This window comes from Stegodyphus dumicola, chromosome X2 (assembly GCF_044657685.1).
Source record: "Stegodyphus dumicola isolate Sdum_Otavi_A_Nest chromosome X2, ASM4465768v1".
NCBI classification, from domain to species: domain Eukaryota; kingdom Metazoa; phylum Arthropoda; class Arachnida; order Araneae; family Eresidae; genus Stegodyphus; species Stegodyphus dumicola.
Window position 1 is genome coordinate 123,205,072 of NC_140781.1, and position 23,600 is coordinate 123,228,671.

Here is a 23,600-nt window from a genome sequence, read left to right on the forward strand (position 1 = left end):
GGAACGCGTACTATACCTGGGAGAAAATACTCCCATTTAACATGCTTATTGTGTTTAAAACTCTCTGAATTTACTGGTGTTTCACTCGTTCAAGATAAGAATTTATCGGCTTAGCCCGTGATCTACAACCTTGTTTAATTAAGCATGCAAGCAGAATAACATATTGTCTGACGTGATTGGTTACAGTCTGTGAAATATCTGTCGAATATGTATTAAATTTAACGCTATAAAAGAATATAGAAAACCAGTGAAAGGAAGTAGTTATTTGAAAAGCAGAACATTTCCTATGGCGTTTTTAATGTTTGTCACAACATAGTTTGATCAAATGTTAGGATTATCCCTGTATTGTAGATGCATAACATTTACGCTGTTTGCATTCACGGATTTACACACACATACACAAAAAAAAAGGTTAAAAGCTTGTTGTATTAGAAGGTAAAAAACAATTCTAAACTTTACAGCTTATTATCCTTTTGCTAAAATTAATAAATCATAGTTTAAAAAGGTTCTGTATTTTTTGCGAGGGGGGGGGGTTAATACAAAAAATTTAAAAAACGAGATAAAATCGCTGAGTTGTTATGCTCGCGGCTAAATTGTTTCACGGCTATTTTTAGTCACTGTTATTAGAAACGGAAGCTTTTGAAGAGCTTTCCTAACTTAAAACATAATCCATGCATAGACTTTTTTTTTCTCTGTTAAGTCCGTCATTTTCTACGTGACTCTTTATTTCTTCACACATGCAGTACATTAGGTAACTTTGCATTTCCACACTAAAATTTCTCAACTACAAAAATAGGAATAGCTTATTTTGTAAGGTTACTTTTATCTATGCATGTAACTATCGATTTTTAAACAGAAATAAGGAAATTAATTTTATAAAAACCATTTTTTGTTGAAAGTTAAGCAAATTGTTCTCAGAATGAGAAGTGATCACTAGGAAACGATTGGCGACACACAATTTTAGTATGTTGTAGTATTTGAAATAGGAAGACGTTTTGCATCCTAACAAAATATAAAATTAATGGTCTATGCCTGCCGACAGAAATGTAACCAGAATTGTGTATTGAGTCATACTAGAAATATGAAGCCAAATGCAAATTCTGAAAATGTAATCGTAGCATTTTAGCAAGCTACAACACCACACCCAGGCTCTAGCTATGTTTCTTTTTTAACATCAAATTTCTTGGCAGAATCTTATGAGCCATACAACTTCTATAGCTTGTTTTGCTCGATTATTAGATATTAATAAGTATATTTTTTACATCTCAGAATAATATTGATTCTTATCTTAAATTAACGATATAATTCTATGTATTATACATAAATGCAGCTGTCAATTAACGATGTGTAAGATCTTTCATTTACCTTTGGTAAAACTATACTGCTCGCCAGCAAAATAAATTTAATTGTCGCATCGCTCTACACTGCGCAATTACTCATAAACTTTAGTTCTTTACATCCAGAGTCTACTACTGATCAACAAGAAATATGAACATAGTTTTTTTTTTTTTTGCCAGTATTAGAAAGACCCCGAAACGGGCATGCATAGATATGCTATGAAATAAATACGGCTAAGAAGAGAAATTCCTGGGGAGGAACTTAATATTGAAGTAATAATAAATAAATATGTAAAACTAGAAATATTTGATTTATAATTATGAATCAATTCGTAAATATGGGTAAATATTCATATATGGTTAGGTTATGTTAAGTTATTCAATTACGGCAAAGCCTCAAGGTCTATCTGCCTAAGGGGAGGGATGCCTTCGTGGAGGACTTTCTAAGGGAAACTGGCTCGTATACACGTTACACATGGGGAAAAGCACGAAAACACCCATGCAGCCAGCCCGTTCGCAGGATTCGAACCTTGGACCGAACTACCAGTGTTCAGCGACTTTACCACTCGGCCGCTGGTGGGCTAAATGTTCTTATATACAATTATAGTTTCAAAAAAAATAATACTTAAAACTTTCTGTGACCTTTGCTATGAAAAAATTGCCCTACTCATTAGGAAATTTGTATTTTTGATTGCCTTGGTTACGGCAAAGCACGAGAAGGCTCTGCTTAAAAGGAAACTAGCTCACATAAAACATGGGCAGAAACCACAAAAACCGTCACCAGCAAAACTTAGCACCAGTTAACTATTGCACTACTCTAAAGAGTGCAGATACTGCACTCCACACTTTGGAAATCGCTGGGCTAAGAGTAAATGTCTACTGACAATTTCACAACCATTTTCTTTTTATTCTTTTCTTTAATTATTAAGTAAAATGTATTACTGACAAGAACGAAACAAGCAGTCTACTTTAATAATAGAATGCAACTTATTAGTAAACAAATTTCAGGCTTTTATCTGCGATCATCAACCTCGATTATTTACTCAGTTGCACATAAACCATCAAGAGAAACCTAACTGATTTTCTTGCCAAATGCTTGTCGGAACAATTTCCCAGTTAACGAAGGATGAATAGGAGTTAAAATTATTTTCTCAGTTATGTCTTCCTAGTAAAAAATGTTATTGCACAACAAAAATTTGTTATTTAACTTTACATACTAAAATGTATGTAAGACTAAATAAAAATTATTCACGAAAATTGTACTAAAGTTGTACTAAAATTCTTGCATTGGGGGAGGACTAAAAAAGAAAGAAGAGAAAAAGAAATGAAAGAAAAAGAGTAATGCTTTTTGTAGCATATCAACAATATATGTCAGTTTTTCAGATAATGCTTTCTCATGTTTCACAGAAGCATGAAATTATAATTTGACGCAAAATCAACAAAAATATACTACAGATGATAGCAAACCGGTTAAGCAGATTTAATGTCTCTCCCAGACTATTTATCAGTAAAGCCGAGAGAATGAATATACACCACAGCTGCAGTTTTCCCTAATAGAAAACTTGGGGTACGCAAGTGTTATTAAAATGTTTAAATGGTTTCTATGAAGTACGCTGAGGGTCTCGTTGCACATAGTAGGGTCTGGACGCCCCTTAATAGGATGAGTCACTGGGAGGTAAGCTGGTAAAGGGGACGGCTGAAAGGAAATCAAATTTTATAGGGGTAGCGTAGATCTGTACGTTATTTTCCCAACAATGCGCCTTTCCCCACGGCGCTAGTTTCCAGAGTGATTATAGATCGGTTGATATTGTTCACAACGTAATACTTTCCTAAATTCTACAACCTTCTCTTTCCGAGGGGGGGAGGACGTTATATGTTATTTTCTTGCATTTCAATAAAAAATAAATTAATCATTTAGTTGCATAAAATGAGGTTGGTTTATGATTAAATGAAACTTAAATACTTGCAATGAAAATTTCAGATTATTGCCTAACACTAGGAAGGAAGCTGTTAGTATTAAAAAAAAAATTAATTTTTATGTATAAAAGATTCATAAATATTTCGATCTCTTCGTCAATAAAAATACTATTTACTGTTGCCAGCTCAAAAAAACTAAATCTTTATTCTTATATTTAAAACTTAGTTCAAAAAGAATTTCAACTTTAAAATGTTCAGAGCTCTTTTCTACGTTTCTTTTCTAAATGTAAATTGGTATAAAGAGAAAATTTTTTAAATTCTGTACATTGAAATTTGAATAAAATTAAAGCAAAGAGTATATAAACAGGATGACGCAAGGAGTATATCAAGAGGTGTGTGTTATTACAAAATTTCATCGTCAACATTCGATTTTATTTTGGATGCAGATGATAGTGTGCAGAAAGAGTAGAGTTAAAAATTTCACAAAGGATATATTATAAGGTATTTGAAATGTACTTTATTTATTCTGTTTATGGTAAAAAATACCGTATTTACGCGAATCTAATGCGCATCGTTTTTGGCCAAATGTAGTATTCAAAATTGGGGTGCGCATTAGATTCGATGGCGCATTAGATTCGAGTGCAAAGTTCGCCGATGACCGCGAATTGACCCCGACAGGAAAAATTAAGCGTGCTGCACCGCACATTGTTGCACTGAGTTTCTTCTGCCTGGAAAAGCATCGAAGCACCAAAGATTGTGAAATCTTTCAAGAAATGCTGCATTTCAAATGCATTGAATGGCAGTGAAGATGACGAGCTCTAGAACGCCGAGGATGACGATGATGATGATGAGGCAAAAAGAAATGAATCTGCGTCTGACGAAAAGAGCTGCGAGGATTCCAGTGATGAAAACAGTGAATAAAGACGTTTACTATTAATCACTAATTGTAGAAACTGTTAGCTAGATAGAAATGTTACGATTTATTTCATGTTCATATTTTACGATAGGTACCGTATATACGGTAGTGGTAATTAACAGTGATTGTTTCACATAACAATTGCCCACTAATAGGTTAATTCTATGTTCTACTACTTTATGTATAAATCCATTGTTGTATAAAATATGGTATCTAAATTTAAATAAAATTATCATACCATTAATTGATAGTTTATATACAAATCCATTGTTGTATAAAATAAGATTCAATAAATACCTCATATTATTGATGCGCATTACATTCGCCGACAAACAATTTTTTTATTATTTAAAGTTTTAAAATGGGGATGCGCATTAGATTCGATGGCGCATTAGATTCGCATAAATACGGTAGTACTGTTGTAAAATGTCAATATTATTAAGAAGCCCAGAAAAAATAAATTCACTTCGTTAACTTGATGAGTAACATCTATTACATTGTCTGAGATAAAGATCTTACACATCGTCGATTGGTAACCACGTGCTCTCGTGTTTCAGATCTTCAATTCGTAAAAGACAGAATTTTATCACTAAATGAAAACACAGTGCTAAAAATTGATTAAAAAAGGCGATAAAATGTTTTAAAAAATGCTTGATCATAAAGTGTTAAATAAATTTTCAAAAAAAAAAAAAGTATAAAGAGAGGCATGCAAATCACTAAGTTACTAGGCAATTTCATCACGACCATTAAATTTTATTTTAGATTAATTAAAAATAAATTAATTGTACTTGGCGTATGTAATAAGTACAATTGTAGAATCAGAAACTTACTGAATCTGTACTATTGTACTTGGTGATGTAGAATCAGAAACTTACAATCTCCCTATCCTGCGGTATTAGAAACCTATCTTATTTATGACACTCATTGTATAAAAAGTACTTGTTACCAAATGAAGAAGTCCAGATAGAATGACTTATTAAATAAATCTTTTTAGTCCAAAGTTGTTCACCCTGAAGGGCTATTAATTTCAAAACGCCATTTTACGTCGATACACTTTTCAAACTGTTGCCACCAAATATTATCACCATGTATTACATTTAAAGGGAAAAAATAATGAAGAATCTGCATGCATGATGAATGTTTCTCGCATTGTGAAGAAACAATGGTACCTAACGCCATCAAATTTTGAATAACGTTGTTCTCCAACCGAACATGAGCTCGAATTTTGATTTTCGAATTTGTTTTATCACCTATTTCAAATTTTGTGTAAAACTTTAAAGAATTTTTGATTAACAAACGCAACGATTTCAAAGCGAGCAATGGCAACACTATAAGGAAAAAAAAAAAAAAAAAAAAACACTTTTATCTCCAGCGCGCGAAACTATGTATCGGAAATTCTAAAGATATGCCGTTTTTAAATATTTTGTGATATTGCTCTTGAATTGAATTTTTGCGTTTTAAGTGCAAAGAACATGATATTTAATCAATAAAGGTAACACACAAAGCATTAAAAAAACGCCCTTTTGGACGTAATATAAATCTGAAAGCATTCAGATTTTTTCCCCTAATACTAGCGCCTTTTTATGCTATCGAAAATAAATAAAAGTTCTAATGCTGGCAATAAGTCCTTTAGTTTTCCAGATCTTTGTTTGTAACAATCCTAAACAAATCTAATACAGCACAAAAATCTAACATGCCAAAAATCTAAACAAATCTACACAAAAATATAAACATATCTAAATATAGCACCTGTTTGGAGAATAAAAAATTATGTGCATTCAGAAAAATATTACAACGTTATGGCAACAATATATATATATATATATACATATGTATGTATAGCGATTATTAATAAATTCTAGAGCGATAAAGCCCACCAGCGACCGAGCGGTAAAGTTGCTGAACACTGATAACGGTCCGAGATTCGAATCCCGCGAACGGAATGACTGCATGAGGGTTTTCGTGGTTTTCCGTATGTGTAACGTATTATTAACGTATTTATTTTCCGTATGTATGTAACGTACGAACCAATTTCCCTTAGAAAATCGGGCCCACCAGCGGCCGAGCGGTAAAGTCGCTGAACACTGGTAGTTCGGTCCGAGGTTCGAATTCCGCGAACGCGCTGGCTGCATGGGCGTTTTCGTGGTTTTCCCCATGTGTAACGTGTATACGAGCTAGTTTTCCTTAGAAAGTCCTCCCCGAAGGCATCCCTCCCCTTAGGCAGATAGCCGAGTTTGCTTTGCCAAAATCTCAATAAACCAAACCAAACCCTTAGAAAGTCCTCCACGAAGGCATCCCTCCATTTTGGCAGATAACCCTCGAGTGCATTGTCATAATCAAATAAATCAAACCAAAGTAAAGCGATAAAATACGCTTCAGAAATATGGACATTAATTTTCTGTTGTATATAATTAAGATGTAGAATTGTAAATTTATGTAATAATTACATCTTTAGTTAATTTTTGAGTAAACAAATTGTGCATTAAAAAAAAGAGTATTTGGATATCTGTGAAAGAAAGGCACCGAAGGTTTTTAGTAATCTGAAGGATAGTCTTAACTAATGTTTTAGACAAAAAATTTGATTTTTAATTTCGAGATCTTAGAATATACGTGAGTTTGATAACAGTCTAAAAAGTCTGACTGTTGATAACCGTAAAATGAAGTATCAGTTCCAGAAATGAATACAAAAAAAGTTTGAAAATTAACGATGCTTGGTATAATTTCCTAGTCTTTCAAAATGCATCTGTAGAAAATAATGCTCGGGTTGTTAGACATAAAGAAATAAGAAACATCAGTGACAGCAAAATCTTATTAACCAAATAGAAATGTTTTTAAACCAGCTTTAGCATTTGAGAAATATTGCGGTGAGTCTTAAATTCCATAATCGACGAGGAATGCTTTAAGGAAGTGTAAATTTCAAGGCCAAGTTGTTAAGTGGGAAAAAGTATATGAAACTCAAACATAACGGTAAACCAGTACGGAAACATTGGTGTCTTCTTAAGAATCCTATAAACGAACCAGAAGAAATTTAATAACTTTTGGTTGAGAAAGCAAATTTAGCACCTGTAACTCACAGGGCATTAAGAAAAAGCCCCCCCTTTTATTTTGCCTTTTCTGTAATTATGGTTTTCCTAATTTTCTTTTTCTTAGTTAATTTAAACAATTCTACCTCTTCGGTATCCGAAGTTACTACTTATAATTTTTAATCCTTTTAAATTTGTTCCCTTGTTTTAAAATTTAAATTTTTAATCCTTTTAAATTTGTTCCTTTGTTTTAAAATTAAAATTTTTAATCCTTTTAAATTTGTTCCTTTGTTTCAAAATTTTAATTTTTTTTATTTCTCAAATTTTTTTAATTTTGTTTCTATTAAGTACATGTTTGCGAGTCACGTCGGTATGTATCTTAACGAATATTTTTTAAAAATTTAAAAATATTTTTAAATTTTCTTTAAAAATAATTTTGTGTTAATTTATTCTCATTTGATTACTTTTGTTTTAAATTTCAGTTGATTATTCTCCTTTTGCAATTAATGCAGAGATAAATCAGAAACTTGGCTTTGTTGATAATTCCTTTAGGTTTTCCTTGAAAAAGAACAAGGAATTATCAACTTTTATTAATTTTTATTTGCTGTTTTTCTTTTGTATTAAATTACCTTTATTTTAGTTTGTTTTTAAATTTTTTGCTTCAAATTTTTTTTAATTTGTCTCTTCCAGTTCGAGATTTTACCACTTTTGGTTGATATAAATTCTATTTATTTTATCTCTTTCTACTATTAATAAAAACTGTACGTTCAAGACAAATCTGGAATCGTTCATTCACGAGAAAAAAAAAAAAAAAAAAAACAGGAAATCCTTTTTTACCTCAGCACCTTTCCATGTTTTCCAGACAGCTAAACTTCGAAGCGGGAGAACCTGATTTCTTTCTCTTTTGACGTTTTGACATCCCCCTAAAACCCTTTTAACTCTAAATTCCCTCTTTGAGCAAACGCTTGCGCTGGTATTTCAATCGTCACATAGGCACTTCTGTTCCGGAAGTCATGGCTTCCTGTTTGTTTTCCGCCTCAGTCATTTCCTATGTCAAATTCAACTACTATCAAAGAGAAAAATCTGAGTTTTTTCTAGACAAATCAGTATTTTGCTCTTCAGCAGAATTTACTCAGTGGGGAAAAAATATAGCAATTATAAGAGAGCCATTGACTGATATGATCTTCCATTGTTATTATGGTTGTTATTAAGGAGAATCAAATTTGCTTCTATGCTTTCTGTAAAGAAATATGAGAAATTACTGAAGTTATAAAAGAGCCATTGCTTGAAATGATCTTCCCTTATTATTATAGTTGTTATTAAGCAGAATAAAATCTGCTTTAATACTTTATATAAACAGATATAGATAATTCTCAAGACTACAATTATAAGAATTCAAAGAGGTGAATCCTCACGTTTCAACGTTGTTTTTATAATTTTTTAGTATTTTGACAAACTGAGAAATTCTGCTGAAATTTTCTGTAATCACGTAATAGATGTCTTCGTGGAGGACACTATTCCGTCTCCCTCAAACTCAGGATTAGTTCAATTAAAAATATTATTTATGGGATGATCCAATACGTTAATTTTTACAGCAGTAACACAACAGTGTTGAATATTGGATGCTATTTACCTTAGTTTTTCCATTGCATAATAAACACTTTTAGGGATAATGATTTCCGCGGTATTAGGTGTTATAGTACTGATATATATGATGAGATAATAAATGCTTCGTAAAATATTATAAAAACATTCAAGAACAGTTGTGTATAACAGCGGTGGCTAAACGTTATGTCAGATGAAGCTACGTACAAAAGTAGCGGTAAACAGAAAAGCTGCAATAAGATTTTACAAAAGCTACAAGTGGAATAATCCTATCCTTTTAAAAGCAGTACAGCACTTTTTTGAATAGAAAGAAATGTTTTGAGTAATATAACAGTGATACTGCATTAAACAATTTATATAGTTATTTAGTATAAATTCATATCAATAGATAATTCTCGTAGCTTTTGCGCTGCATTAGGGAAAGTTTGTTCCTGAGAAAAACAAAGTTCAAACCTTTGTGCACCCTCCTAAAATAACAGTTATAGAAAGCAAAATATTCTATAATGATTTTAATGAGCCCAGCTACTGTAATTTCATAAAATATTTAATAATATTAATAATGAACCCAAAATATTGTTTATGATTACAATAATTAAACCAATCGTTCCAGTCCAGCAATGTCTTTAGACGCAACATAAATTATACAATGAGCTGTAGTGATTATCACAGTTCACTGAAAGTTTCTTTAATCATAATAGCCCTCTTGCGAGATTTAAGGTACATCATCAAAGCAGCGTGTTGCTTAAATATTTTCAGCTGTTCCAAAATCCCTTCCCCCTTCTTAAAAAGATAATAAGGTCGCAGGGCACAAAGTGTGAAATTATTTAAAATTATTATACATACAATTTAAAAATGAAATTATTGATTGTTATAAAAGCATGTCATATCTCGATTTCCGTTTCATGCTGAAACTGTATTTCAAAAATAAAACTACTGCTTGTTATACACGAGCCACATTTTAAAAGCTTAAGAGTCGCACGCGACTCGCGAACCGCAATTTGATTACAAACTTCGTTTATAATATTTTTTCCGATCGGTATCTGATCCTACAAGTTGAGCAAGTGACGGAGTAAATTTTACGCGAGTTCAGTGATCTAGGATTAGGGTACTATAAAAATTGTCAATATATATTTGAACTTAGGTTCTGAACGTTTATAGATCCCTGGAATTCATTCTTTCTCTTAATTCATCTACAATTCTGTATAATTCTATAAATATTTTTGCAGCTAACTCGACCGTTTTATCTTTATGAAGTTGTATTCTGTAGCATTAGCAAAGCAGAATATATATATTTTAATTTTCTCGTGAACATTAGTTTCACTTTGCTGAACTTTAAAAGAAAGAAAAAGAAGTTATCTTTAATGCCTCTAGAATCAGTAACTTCATTATAAAGGTACTGATTCTTATAATTTTGATGAGTACTATATTTAATCGCAATCTCAGACCCGGTTCTCTATGTAAAATGACCATTTTGTAGGTGGATATGTAATTTATATGTCGGAAACAGTCATTCATCAAAATCGGCAAAGTAGCGTTGGTAATGCAGAGGGAAAAATGACTTTTATTTTTTAAATCTGAGAATTTCTATCACAGTTCTGATCTAAAGCCTAATGCGTTAATATATAAAATTAGCTTCAGTATCTTGATGATGCGTCACGAATTGCGGAATTCACTTTACTCTGCTATTTGTAAGTTAATATCAGAATATAAACATTCTTTGCTTTTCGACAATTTAAGAAACAGAACATTGCTGAAAATCGGAAGCGGTCGCAAATTTTTAATTTTAAAATATATTTCAGTCATAGAAAACGTAAGCAATACACTATAATGCATCATTTTCGAATACATGATGCGCAAGTTATCTTTTACATACAAAAATACATGAAAATGAAGAAATATTTACATTTAAATCTGCAAAATATGGCTAAATAAGCTGAAAAAGTAGACCATTCATAGAATAAATCAGTTCTTGTTGTAAATGAAGAAGATGGGAAAAGGGTATAATTGAAAAGCGGGGATTTGTGCCTATACTACGCTATTTTCGAAAATGACTTGAATCATGAAATCATATCACTACCCCGGTGGTGCTGTATATTTACTGTTACAGCAAATGTTACTTGTTTGTCGACACAAAATAATTTAAATAATAATTACTACCCACACCTGCATTTAAACTATGGCAAAGAGTAGAGTGCCAGTAGATAAAACAAAATCGCTGTAAAATGATGACCAAATAGTGTAGAGGAATGAAGTTTTTCGTCGATTACAAAAACAAATACAGTTACATCTAGCTGTCATTTATTTTTCTTTGCGTTGGTCAGTGCCTCTGTCTAATACTTACAGTAGGATCAATTATTTTATAAATGCTCAAACATTTATAAAATAAATTTAAAAGTATATTTCACACACATAATTTTCGTATGTGATTAATCTCTACTCAACACATAATTTAAATGATAATCTTTAAATCTCAGGCTTTACATTAACATAATGGAGCTTGAAGGAAATTATACGATAGCAGGAAACTGATAGGATTACATATAAGGAATGCTCTCGTGGTGTAAGGGGTAGTACGTCCGGCCAGCAATCGAAAGATCCGTGGTTTGAATGCCGGCGAGGGCATAACGAAATTTTTGACGTTTCTCGCTCCGTAAAAAATCCGAATAGCTCTACATGGATATTTACAGAAAGTACCTAGCTCTGCTGAATCGTCAATGACACACATGCTTTAAATGTCTCTTCAGTTATGCGAACAAGTAAGCGAGTTAATTGCATATACAATGCTTTCATTTGTAATAAAACTGAATAAATAGACATGAAATTGCAGCTTGAGAAAGGATAATTTGATTTTCTTGAAATTTATAGTCGCGTATACCAAGGTAGTATAATGAGGCTTGATAAAATTTTCAGAATAAAGGAATAAATATATTATCGGAAAAAAGACATATATCGCCGTAATAATAAGAGAGACGTGGCTCCAGTTAGTAGTACATCTCTCTATCGTAGTACTAAAGCATACAATTATTAAAGTAGAGTTTTGGGATAATGCTCTTTGTGTTTGTTCAGGCTGTTGGAACAGGTTTGCTGCATTTTGAAGCTAAAGCGAGACTGGAGATGATTTCGTGCCATTTGCCATTCTAAGTACTCGGATATGGTACCAGCCCAACCGCAGGCGATGGTGACAAATGTGGAAGCAAACGATAAGTTTCCAACTCTACATCCATTAGGCAACTGGAAATTATTTATTGGGAGATGGCTGACCATGGAGGTAGGAAAGGGAGGAGGGGCCAACCAGCGCAAAAAGTGAAGCACTGCTTTGAAGCTTGGGTCACCAGATGGGGTGTTCTTTGTTTACATTCAGAAGCTCGCTTGACAAGATTCTGATAGTATTTTGACACACGACAGTTCCATAGAAATCGAAAAAGGGACACTTTCGCATGAAAGAAACATTCATAGTGTGATGGATTATAGCAATTTGTATAGTTTAGTGACATTTACGCAAAAATCACATCTTGGTTATTTTTCGATAACTAACAACAGCGATTTTGATTATGAATTTGTTTTATAAAATTCTAAGCTGTTGCACTACAAAAATATACATTTTAAGAAATATGTTATGCTTAAAGAATGAAAAATACCTTACGGTACATTTAAAATTGTATACATCTTTCGATACCCTTGATAGAGTATTCGCTACTTTTATTTTAAACGTCAAAATGTTTTAAACAAAACAAATTTTTTTCACATCCATATATTATTGTAACATGTACCTTTTAAAATTTTTTAGAGGAGAGGCTTTACTGCTGCTCATTTTAAACTCATCATTTTAATTTTATATATCTGAAAAATAATTACTTTGGGCTTACACGTTTTATAAATATAAAATTATGTATGCTAAAATATTTGTAATTGGACAGGTAGGTTAGATTAAGTTTTTATTAAATAGAGTAACGCATGCAAGTGCTATCTACCTAAAGAGAGAGATGCCATCATGGAGGAATTTTGAAGAAAACCTGACCTTTGAGTGGGTATTAAAAATAATACTTATAATTTTCATTCAAATTATATTCATATATATTTTCTATGTAAAACTTTCGGGTGTATGCTAAATTAGTGTAAATTAATTTACACGAAAAATATAGTGAATGCACAGAAATTAAAGATTTGCATATGCCTGAAATGAAAAATAGGAAATATGTATGGGTATTTATGCATGTGCTTGCAAAAAGCATGTATCTGCCTTTGACAAAATACTTAAATATTCATTAAATTATTTATAAATGTATTTGAAATGAAGAATTTATTCACTTATAAACAACTGTGAAAGTGCTGTGAAGAAATCTAATTATTAAATGTATCTAATTTATAATGATTATAAATGTTATCTAAATATATAATAACCTTAATATTGAATTGTAAACATAAATTGAAATCCTGTTGACAAATACGTTATAAAACAATTTAAGCAAGAATTGTTCGTATTGGAAAGCAATCTGTTAAAAGTTATTGTAAAGCAAATGCTATGAGATGCGCACTTAAGAACGTAATAAAGCGTTTTGGAATATGTATTGTTAAAATGAAGGGTAAAAAAAAACCTGATAAGTATAATTAAAAGAATTATTCCCCTTACATTTTATAATAACTCAGTTACAAGTTTGAAATAATACTTAAAAAAAAAACTTATTTTATTCCCTTTCAGAAATGTTCAGAGAAAGTCAAGTACTATTTAATGCATGTTTAATTATTAGGAATTATTAATTACTTATTTAAAGTATTTCGCTAATTCCTAATAATTCTCTAATTTATACTGAACCGAATAGAGCATTAATTATAAATTGACTTACATTTTTCGATTTAAAAGATGCCTCAGAAGCCAAAAAATCATGTCATATTTAAGAAAGTATTTTAGAAAGAAGCTCTATAAATAGAAAAGAAATAATGCATAATTTTAATAATAATAATACAATAAACTTTGATCTTAATTTTTGTACCTTACGATTTTTGTACGAATAAAATCGAATTACCTTAATTTTTTTTTTCTAATGTAATTAACGAAAACTTGTGAAAATATTTCATTCAAATTAAACCATTCTGAGAAAACTGTCCTGTGAAAAGTATAGCATTTAATTCCGTTCAGAATGAAATGTTGTTTAAAAATATGTTGTTTTCACATACTTAAGACTCTAAAGTGTTTTAGAAAAAGAAAATATATACATTTATATGTATATTTATGACGTAATTACAAAATATTTACATCCGAACGCGTCAAATCCCATAGAACTCAATGGTAAATGACCCAATGTTTTGGTCACCACGTAGGGATCGCCGGTGCTTCAGAGCAGGGTACCGGAGAAACTTGCTTAGGGCGACTCCATCTTACTTCCTACCTCCATGTGGCTGACAGATGGCATATGTCAACACTTACATTATTACAGCTGATAGAGTGGCTGTAAAGCTATCTAGGACTTTTCGTCGAATGAGATGATCATCACGCTCAATATCACCCTCTGAGCTGCAAACTGAAATTTAAAAAAACAGTAAACTACCGAAACGGTTTTCATTTTAAATACTACCAAGTTATTAAATGCATATAATAACATTTTAGTAACTATAATAGAATTTTTTACAGCTGTTTTAAACGAAAAGAAATTTATATAATATTCGCTTCAAGAAATTTGTGCCCAGAAAATTTATATATTTCAATGAATAAAAACGGAACACTGTCTGTCAGCACTAAGTACCACTTTTATTTGCTTATTTCTTTATACTTTTACATTTGAATAATATTTAATATTATGTTTTCGTAGTACCGACTTAAATTTAATTTGTAATTAGGCATTTTGCTTCCTGGCCGTCAGCAAAAACGTACAAACGATATCGCACTATATTTTTACTACATAAACATAAAAAAAGCAACGTAAGATATATTTCGTTATGTAGAGATATGAAAATTTCGTAATCTAGATTAGGTACGAGGGCTTTGTTCCCGAAATAAAATAAACAGCTTCTTCTTTCTTAATGTTTATAGAACGACTCATAGATGATAATTTTGATATCTCATTTCTCAAGTAAAGAATTAAAGGACAATAATAAGGAATTTTAACAATCAAGAAGCTTTTCTCTTCCAACTTCGCTTTCGGTTTTGCACGAAAAGAATCACTTCAGTTTTATGCACAGTAGTTGAGCTATTGTTAAGTCACCCAGCAAGCTCTCATCAATAGTACTTTTAATCTTATTTATGGTTGTGGTTCGTCGACGAACTGTGACGTCGTCTGTGAAATCTCAAGAGGCAACTGGGCTTGAGACCTTTTTATTTTTTCTTTTCTAGAACATTTTAGCTATCATCCTTCAGAAGCACAACATCACACGTAAAGTCTGAAAGAGATTTTACGGACGAATTACTGACGCATCTGTTTTACCCAGTGGCCTAGCTGACGTTGTTCTGCTGAGCTCAGGTTTTTATTTTTTCTTTCGCGTAAGTGATTGCTATAAAAAGTGATAAAACTTGTTGTCTCATCTGCATGAAAAACAACACACGACTTTGTAGAAATGAAAAAGGAAGCAGAGGTTATTTATCTTAGCGACACATTTTATGAATCACTACGAAAAAAATTTGTTGATTAGTTCTCTCATCTATACATTGCTTTAGAGCCGGCTCCAAGCATATGTCTTCGCTTTAAAGTTTTACTACCTTTAATTACTTCAAAGCGAAAAAATGTACTGATTTTCTAAGGCGCCGAAAATGCTGGAGTCGGGCCTGTTCATTATGTTATGATAAAGTTAATGACAAGATAAGAATTAAAAAGAATCGAGTAAATAAAAACAGCATAAGTAATCTATCAATAATCGAAATCATTCGAAGTTCCATGCAAGTAGGGTAGTTTAGAGCTATTCGATTAGCGCCAGAAAGATTAGTCAGAAGCTCTGGGAATTTAAAAATAATTCTGAAAATACATCTGCAATGATCCTGAAACTAGCCTTCCACAAAAAGGCCATACTATCATAAGGCAAAAAGTAATAATGGATATATGAGGGTAAAAGGATCACATTACAAAAAATTATAACGATGGTACAATAAAGAAATGAATGCGCTTAGTTCAATACGTGTTTGGATTTCTAACAACAATCAGTGCTGTTTTGACATGGTAAGCAGCTAATTCATCGCGTAGCAGTGCTTACGTGAACAAGGAAAATGAAATAAGAGCATATTAATATGAGAATTAATTGGATGCGTAAATGTATCGCAGTAATAACTACAACTATTATTATCGTTTGGAAAAAATTCGCAAGTTATTTCTTATTACGTGTGACACAAAACTGGCGGAGATGCTAGAAAAGCCGAGTGCCTTAATTTTTCAATTAACAAAGCGCCATTTTAATTTTTTATAAGGAGAATCCTGAAAATGTTATTTTCACAAGAAACCGGTAACGGTTACAGTATATACTTCGATATGCAACTTAAATGAAATGGTCATTAACCACAACAACAACAAATACAGGTAATCAAAACTTTGGGTATATATTTCACGATATACATACATATATAAGTATGTCACATAATATGAAGGAGAAATCTGCAGAGAAAGATATCGGAATTAACATCAGAAAAGTTTACTTCTAAAGTGAAAAGACAGCGTAGGAAGAACCTGTTAAAAATCATTTAACCCAAAGGTTAACCAAGACAACAAACATACTCTATCACTGAGTCTTACGAATCTCTTTATCTTACAAAAATATCCAATTACAGTTGACAATCGATTATCCGTCGATCGATACTTTTCTGCTACGTCAGTCTAAGAAATATCTTTCGGTAGAAGTAACTTTTGTTGTAAGGTTTCGAAAGAAGTTTTGTAAAAGTGGTTTATGTCTATACAAGAACAAGAATGTAGGATGGATACCTCTTTATCAATATTCTTAACGAATATAATTCTAAACTGCATATTTTTAAAAAAATGCCTCAAAAATTTTGATATTTTCAGATTGTCTTACAAGAGTCTTACATTAAATTGTCAACTACATGCAACTTTTCATGTACCTTACTCTTCCAAGATACGTAATGTTATTACTCATAGAGAGATATTTTGGAAGAGACTGAAACAGATTACATTTGTTATCTGAATGCTTCAGAAATAACTCACAAGCATTTATGCAGTGTTACGCTGAACCTTTATCAGATTTTACGAAGTTGTCAAGTTTGGTTTTATTAGATTAGGGGCAAAGCATAATACGGCTATCTGCCAAAGGGAAAAGAAACTGGCTCAAATTCACGTTAAACATGAGTAAAACCTCGAAAGCTTTAAAGCAGCCAGCCCATTCACCGAAGGTTTAAGATAGGAAACTAGCATTAACATCTATAGCCTACAAGAGCTGTCAGAGCTGGATTAACAATTAAGCAAAATAAACACGTGTTTAGGGCACGAAGGTAAAGGTTAATTATAAAATGAAAGTTAGGGGCTCGAGAAAAGGGGGCATCACAAAAATTTCCCATTGCGGATTTTATCTTGGAATATATGGAGCAGCTAAACCAAGAATGAGAGAAAAGGAATGTGGTAAAAAACGGCATAAATATTTATAGGACGCTTAACTACTTAGGGACTCTAAAAGTTTTAAATCTGGTCTTGAGATTTGTTGATAATATTTTAGTAATTAAAGCAAAGCCTCTTCGTGAAGAACAAGTTATTTTTTTTTTTTTCTTTATTCGTCATTCATATCCCGAAAACATAGGTCGACACATAAGCAATTAAACATAAGTACTGTAGCTAATCGTACATACCAGAGTTTAGAGAAACTAGGTTTGGTTTATGTAATAATGACAAAGTTTCGAGGGCTTTCTGTCTAAAAGGAAGGATTCTTTCGTGGAGGGCTTTCTAAGGCAAACTGATTTGTATACACGTTACACATGGCGCTCGCCCGCGGATGGGCCAGAGAAAATGGGAGAAATATTCAATAATAGAAGTTTTTGAGAATCAGAGGAAGCCCCATCTGAGCCCGAGTAGTTAAGACCGCTGAATGCTGTAAGTTCGATCCTCAGGGCGAAGGGATGGCGGCAGAGTTGCTTTTCCTAGTGTGTAACGTGAATACCAGCTAGTTTCGTTGGAAGGCCAACCACGAATAAACCAGCCTCAACTCAAGGCAAATAACCCTCGTATGATTTTCCATACTCAAATAACTTAATCTAACTATTCTCCGTGAGGAAGAAAACATTACAAAATAAAAAGGAAGGAGATACTGTACCAATAAAGACTGTATTTTGAATTCTTAATTGTTTAACAAGAAGTTCAGGGTATAAAAGTAAATAATGACGATAATTTTACAAGTCTTTGAGCTTAAAAGTGAAACAATTGCATGGCTATGAGTCTATGTTCGAAGCTGTAATAAATCTGCAGTATTGAATCATATTATTCACATTACTGTAAAGGTACTCCTGCAATTTTTTAATATTATTTCATATTTCAGTTAAATTGCTAGAATATAAAAAGAAGTCGAGTGTGAATTGGTTTGTTTGATTACGGCAAAGTATTCAAAGCTATCTGCCTAAAGGAACGGATGCCTTCGTGGAAGACTTTCTAAGGGAAACTGCCTCATGTACACGTTATACATGGGGAAAAACATGGATACACTCATACAGGCAGCCCGTTCGCCGGGACTGGAAACCCCGGACTGAACTACCAGTGTTCGGCGACTTTAATGCTTGGCCTCTTGAAAGCCGTTTAAAAGCCTAAAACTAACTGCAAGTAACTGCAAGTTAGAGCGAGTAAAGAAACAACTGCAATACCGATGGATAGTTTGTTTTTTTATCAACAGTTTGCAATACTAGATGAAGTAAAATATTTCTAAAATGAAATTAAAATTTTGTGCCTCATGTGGAGCAGAAATTCATTTCTGTCACAGTTTTGCACCATCTGGGTAGGAGAAGCCAAAATTTCATTTTATAATCTGTAATAAAAAACTATTATGGTGCGCAAAAATTTTATCCTCCCTGCCTCATCCTATTTTTTTCGAAAATTAGCGTTTCAGTTAAGAGTTTTATTAAAAACTACAAAAACCTGGTTAAAAACAAACAACTAGGTAGTATTATTGAACTAGAACCTAAATTTAAAATTATTTTAAAAATTTACTTTCTTAATAACTATTATAATGTAATCCTTTATTTTACAAATGAACAATCTGAAATCAATCTTTTACAATCTCAAAACGACCATAAATAACGTACCAGAAAATCTATAAATGACACTAATTAATTTACAATGCGATATAATAAAAAATTTGAAGTTGCAGATTTTAGTAACGCTTATTAGTACTTGTCAAAAAAATTAATAAAGAGCGTTACGAATTTTTGCATTGAGAAGAATCATTTTGTTTGGAATACATTCCATTGTGAGCGAAACTTTTTTTTTTTTTTCTACAATTGAAAATTAATCAGGAAAGAACCCGACTGACCGACAAGCAGCGAAAATCCCTAAAGAGGATAATTTCTAGTAATTTCTTTCATAGGCTGTAAATTTTATCAAAATCGAAACGCCATCAAATGTCAAGTTGTAGTAAGAAATAAAGAAGTTTATGGTTATTTACATACAAACATAGGTATTTTTTATATATGCGCCGAAGGAAAATTTAATGAAAAAGAGACTAGGTCGTCAATTCCGGAAAGTTTTTTCTGAAAAACTTAGAATTTTTTTTTTTTTTTTTTTTTTTTTTTTTTTTTTTTTCCCACCAGCGGCCGAGTGGTAAAGTCGCTGAACACTGTTAGTTCGGTCCGAGGTTTGAATCCCGCGAACAGGCTGGCTGCATGGGCGTTTTCGTGGTTTTTCCCATGTGTAACGTGTATACGAGCCAGTTTCCCTTAGAAAGTCCTCCACGAAGGTATTAGACGACCCCTTAGGCAGATAGCCCTCGAGGCTTTGCCGTAATTAAATAACCTAACCTAACTAAAAAATTTTTATTAATGGCTTATTTTTAATTTAAATTAAAGCACGTTATTTATTGATTAATTAAACATGTTCAAATTATCTGAAATAGATCTCAATCTGAAAATTTCATTTTTAACTGTCATTATATTTGAATTACAAAGTGTAACCAACAAAAATGTCTTTCAGTTACAAAAATATAGATTTCAGACATTAATAAGTGACATTTAAAATATTTTTTGCTAATAAAATGTTTTTATTTTATTAAAAAAAATTATGGCTCATCAGCTGTTTTTTAGATCCGGCATTCAGCCCGTATGCAATCTGAGTTTGAGACAACTGAGATAGACAACACTGTCCTGCATACTGACAGCCAGATGATTCATTTTGTAACAAATGACGATATCGTTGAATGCAAAATAGTACTATGCATGAATTTCATTTTCTTTGGAGTTTTTTTACGTTAAAAAATTTCTTTTCTCTAATTTGTTTATTAGCTCAAAGGAGGGTTATCCCGGAAGGGCTATTAGTCTCAAAACGGCATTTTGCGTTGTAAAAAACAACGGTATTTAGAGTCATCAAATGTTAAATAACGTAGTCCTCCACCCAGAAATGGGTACCCGGGAGCCCGAATTTGGAATTTGTTTTACTGTGTATTTCATATTTTATAAAACTTTAACGAATTTTTGATTAACAAACTCAACGACTTCAAGTAATGGCAACATCGGGCGGGGAAAAAGAAAAAAAAAAAAAAAAAAAAAAAACATTTTTATCTCTAGCGGCGCGAGACTATTTGTAGGAAACTCTAAAGATATGCTGTTTTTAAATATTTTGTGATATTGCTGTTGAATTGTGTTTTAAGTGTTTAAGTGCGAAGAACATGATATTTAATACATAAAAGTAACACACATAAGCGTTAAAAACGCCCTTTTGGGCGTAATATAAAATTTGAAAGCTTTCAGATTTTTTTTATTTTTTATTTTTTTTTATTTTTATTTTGTAAAGTTGCAGCTGATAATACATATAGCATGCAAAATATGAGTTAATAGATTCTGTATATTTTCAATGAAGTTTCTTGTCAATAGCAAGCATAAATCCTTAAATTAAAATTTAAATCAAAATTATTCAAATTAAATCAAGACTTATATCCAGAGTCACAAACAGGGCGGGGTATTGGCTTTTTTTATGTAACGGGTCAATTATACTGTTTTATTTCTGGCACATTTTCTTTTTTCTGAATATGCTCAGTAAATATCTAACATACATAGCAGATTCCTAATCATTGTCATTTGATAATTCTTAATTGTCATCCATAAAGAAGTGCTTTTCAGTCTTGATTTTAAAACGAAGAACACTAAAACTAAAAAATTATTTCCACTGGTTCATTAAAATAAGTAAAGACTATTATTTACTGATGTACACATTGATGATTACACATTTATTTATTGATTTAAAAAATATCGCACTTTTATAAAAATTAAAACAGAAATTTCCCCCCCCCCCGGGAAAAAATATCTCTTTCCGAGATTCTGAAAACACTACTAATAATATTAACAATAAAAAAGCAAAGGTAAAGGCATAAAATGTTCTTTGAAACATAAATATAATACGACGCATATGTTTAGAATGATATTTTTAAAAACATTTTGAAAAGCCTCTACTATATGCAGTACTGCTAAATCTTGGTAGCATACTTTTGCTTAATAAAAATAAAATGGTACTAATTGCAAAAACTAAAAATGCTTGACCCAATTGTTCCATATAAAGAGTTTTACTTGTCGTATGAAAGATACCGATCCAAAAGTTTAAAATGTCATGAAATTAACTTTTCATCTTATTCCCCTTCTTTTTTTATATTTTTCTTGAAAGAGTTTTACGAGATGCGTAGCAGTAGCCCACACATCATGACAAAAAGCGCTGCCATCAAGGTTGAAGAATTACTTCTCAAAGCTGGGGGGAAAAAAAAAAAAAACTCGGAAGGCCGTAGAAATAACTAACGAAGTATACAAGTATATTTTCAGCCCACGAGAAGAACCCACTCAAACAGAAACATGTTTTTGATGTCCACGGATGCGGACACTAGTTTTGTCACACTGCCCTCTTTTTTCCTTTTCTTTTTCATGACAAATGCGGAAATTATTTTTACGAGTAATATTGAAGCAGCGCTAATTAGTAAACAGAAAAGTATTTTGCGCTTGGCTAGTAACTAAATCATCAACTACATTATTTTAGCAGCTGAATTAATTTCTAAAACAGTTTCCTCTAGCAAATAAACTTTATAAAACTTAACGAATTTTTGATTAACAAACTCAACGACTTCAAGTAATGGCAACATCGGGCGGGGAAAAAGAAAAAGGAAAAAAAAAAAAAAAAAACATTTTTATCTCTAGCGGTAATTTTTAACATCGCAACCCACATATATGGGTTGCTCTTAAAAAAAAAAAAAAAAAAAAAAAAAAAAAGAGAGAGAGAGATAGAGAGAGACAAGTTCTAAAATAAATATGAAGCTTTTGTGTTTTGATTCAAGGCTTGTTTACTTTGATTCAAGTTTTTGTTTTAAAAGGTGAAACTTTCTTTTCATCCAGAAACCTAATTTGAAATAAATATGGAAATTTTCAATATCTTAACTTGCGCTTTAGATGGACGTAGTCTTTTGGTTATATGTAACGGAAACAATTCCCTTTCTTGGGACCGTTAATTAATATAATAATATTAAATACAGTTTTATTCTCATAAAATTAGTTTATTTCATTTATCAACTACATTACAATTTAATTAACACATTCATAGTTTTACATTAATTAAATTATTCACAGCATCATCAAAATAATTCAGGGATGTCTTCAAAGACATTAAGTCCACTGCCAACATACTGAAGTCAAGTAGTACGGATTAAAATTTTAATCAGTATAATTATCCTGTTTTAAGTTCTTAACTCCAAAGACTTCTTTATATGGATACCGGCACCCTTATGCAGTCGACAAATGTTTGTAAATCCTGAAACCTTTATAATCGGTGTCCCCGCAAACGTGTCAGCGACTGAATGTCTTTTTTTTAACCTGGGAAAATGCAGTTTTCATAAAGATGACAGAATATTTATACCGGGAGCATCATCTATAAGTTTGTTTTTTGTTTACCATTCTAGTAACTAAGTTAAAGGTACATCTCACTTGCATAAAGATGTCGGCACTTTTATGATGGTTGCTTTTTTTTTCCCCCAAGTTCAAAATTGATCTTCATAAAAATTCAGATGCCTTAATGCCGAGGCGTCACTCAGAAGATTTCTGTCTTGGTGAACATTAAGCTGATGCATATATAACGGTTCCTACATCCTTCAGCAACTGTACCTAACACAGCATGAGATCTCGAATTTCACATGGATTTTCTTCACAATTCTTTAAACAGCAATACTACATTTGTTCACATATTAACCACATTTTCTAGAATGCGAAGTGGATTGCTTTTCTTCTTTAAACGTGATTTTTGTTTTTTAATAGAGAAAAAAATAAAAGTAGTATGTATGTGAAATGTGTAAGACTGTTAAGCTGAAAAACCACATATTTTTAATAAATCGAATTTTAACTATGAATACTAATTCATAATTCACATGTGTTTTCTAAATGGAGAGATAGTTGAAAATATTATTACGAAATGTCCAGGCGCGGTAAGATAGCTTCCCCGCAAAGCATGTTTAAGGTTGCCATAAAATCGTATAGGGTTGCCACAGTTGGCGAGAAATCGCCCATTTGGCGATAAAATAGGCGATATGCTATAGACGGCTGGAGAACCTTCTGGAACGAATTCTTACTCGTTTAGCCCAGAATGCTTTCGAACGCAAGCCAAAAACTATATAAACCTTGCTGGTACGCGGAGAGTTAGTTAGTGTCTCTTCTAA

General features: G+C 31.9%; 1 protein-coding gene across 3 annotated transcripts in view; it reads right to left on the reverse strand.

The window, feature by feature from the left end:
* The window catches only part of DAAM (disheveled-associated activator of morphogenesis-like protein), a 173,731-nt gene that overhangs the window by 88,883 nt on the left and 61,248 nt on the right, over nucleotides 1-23,600 (reverse strand). The gene's annotated exons all lie outside the window — the stretch shown is intronic.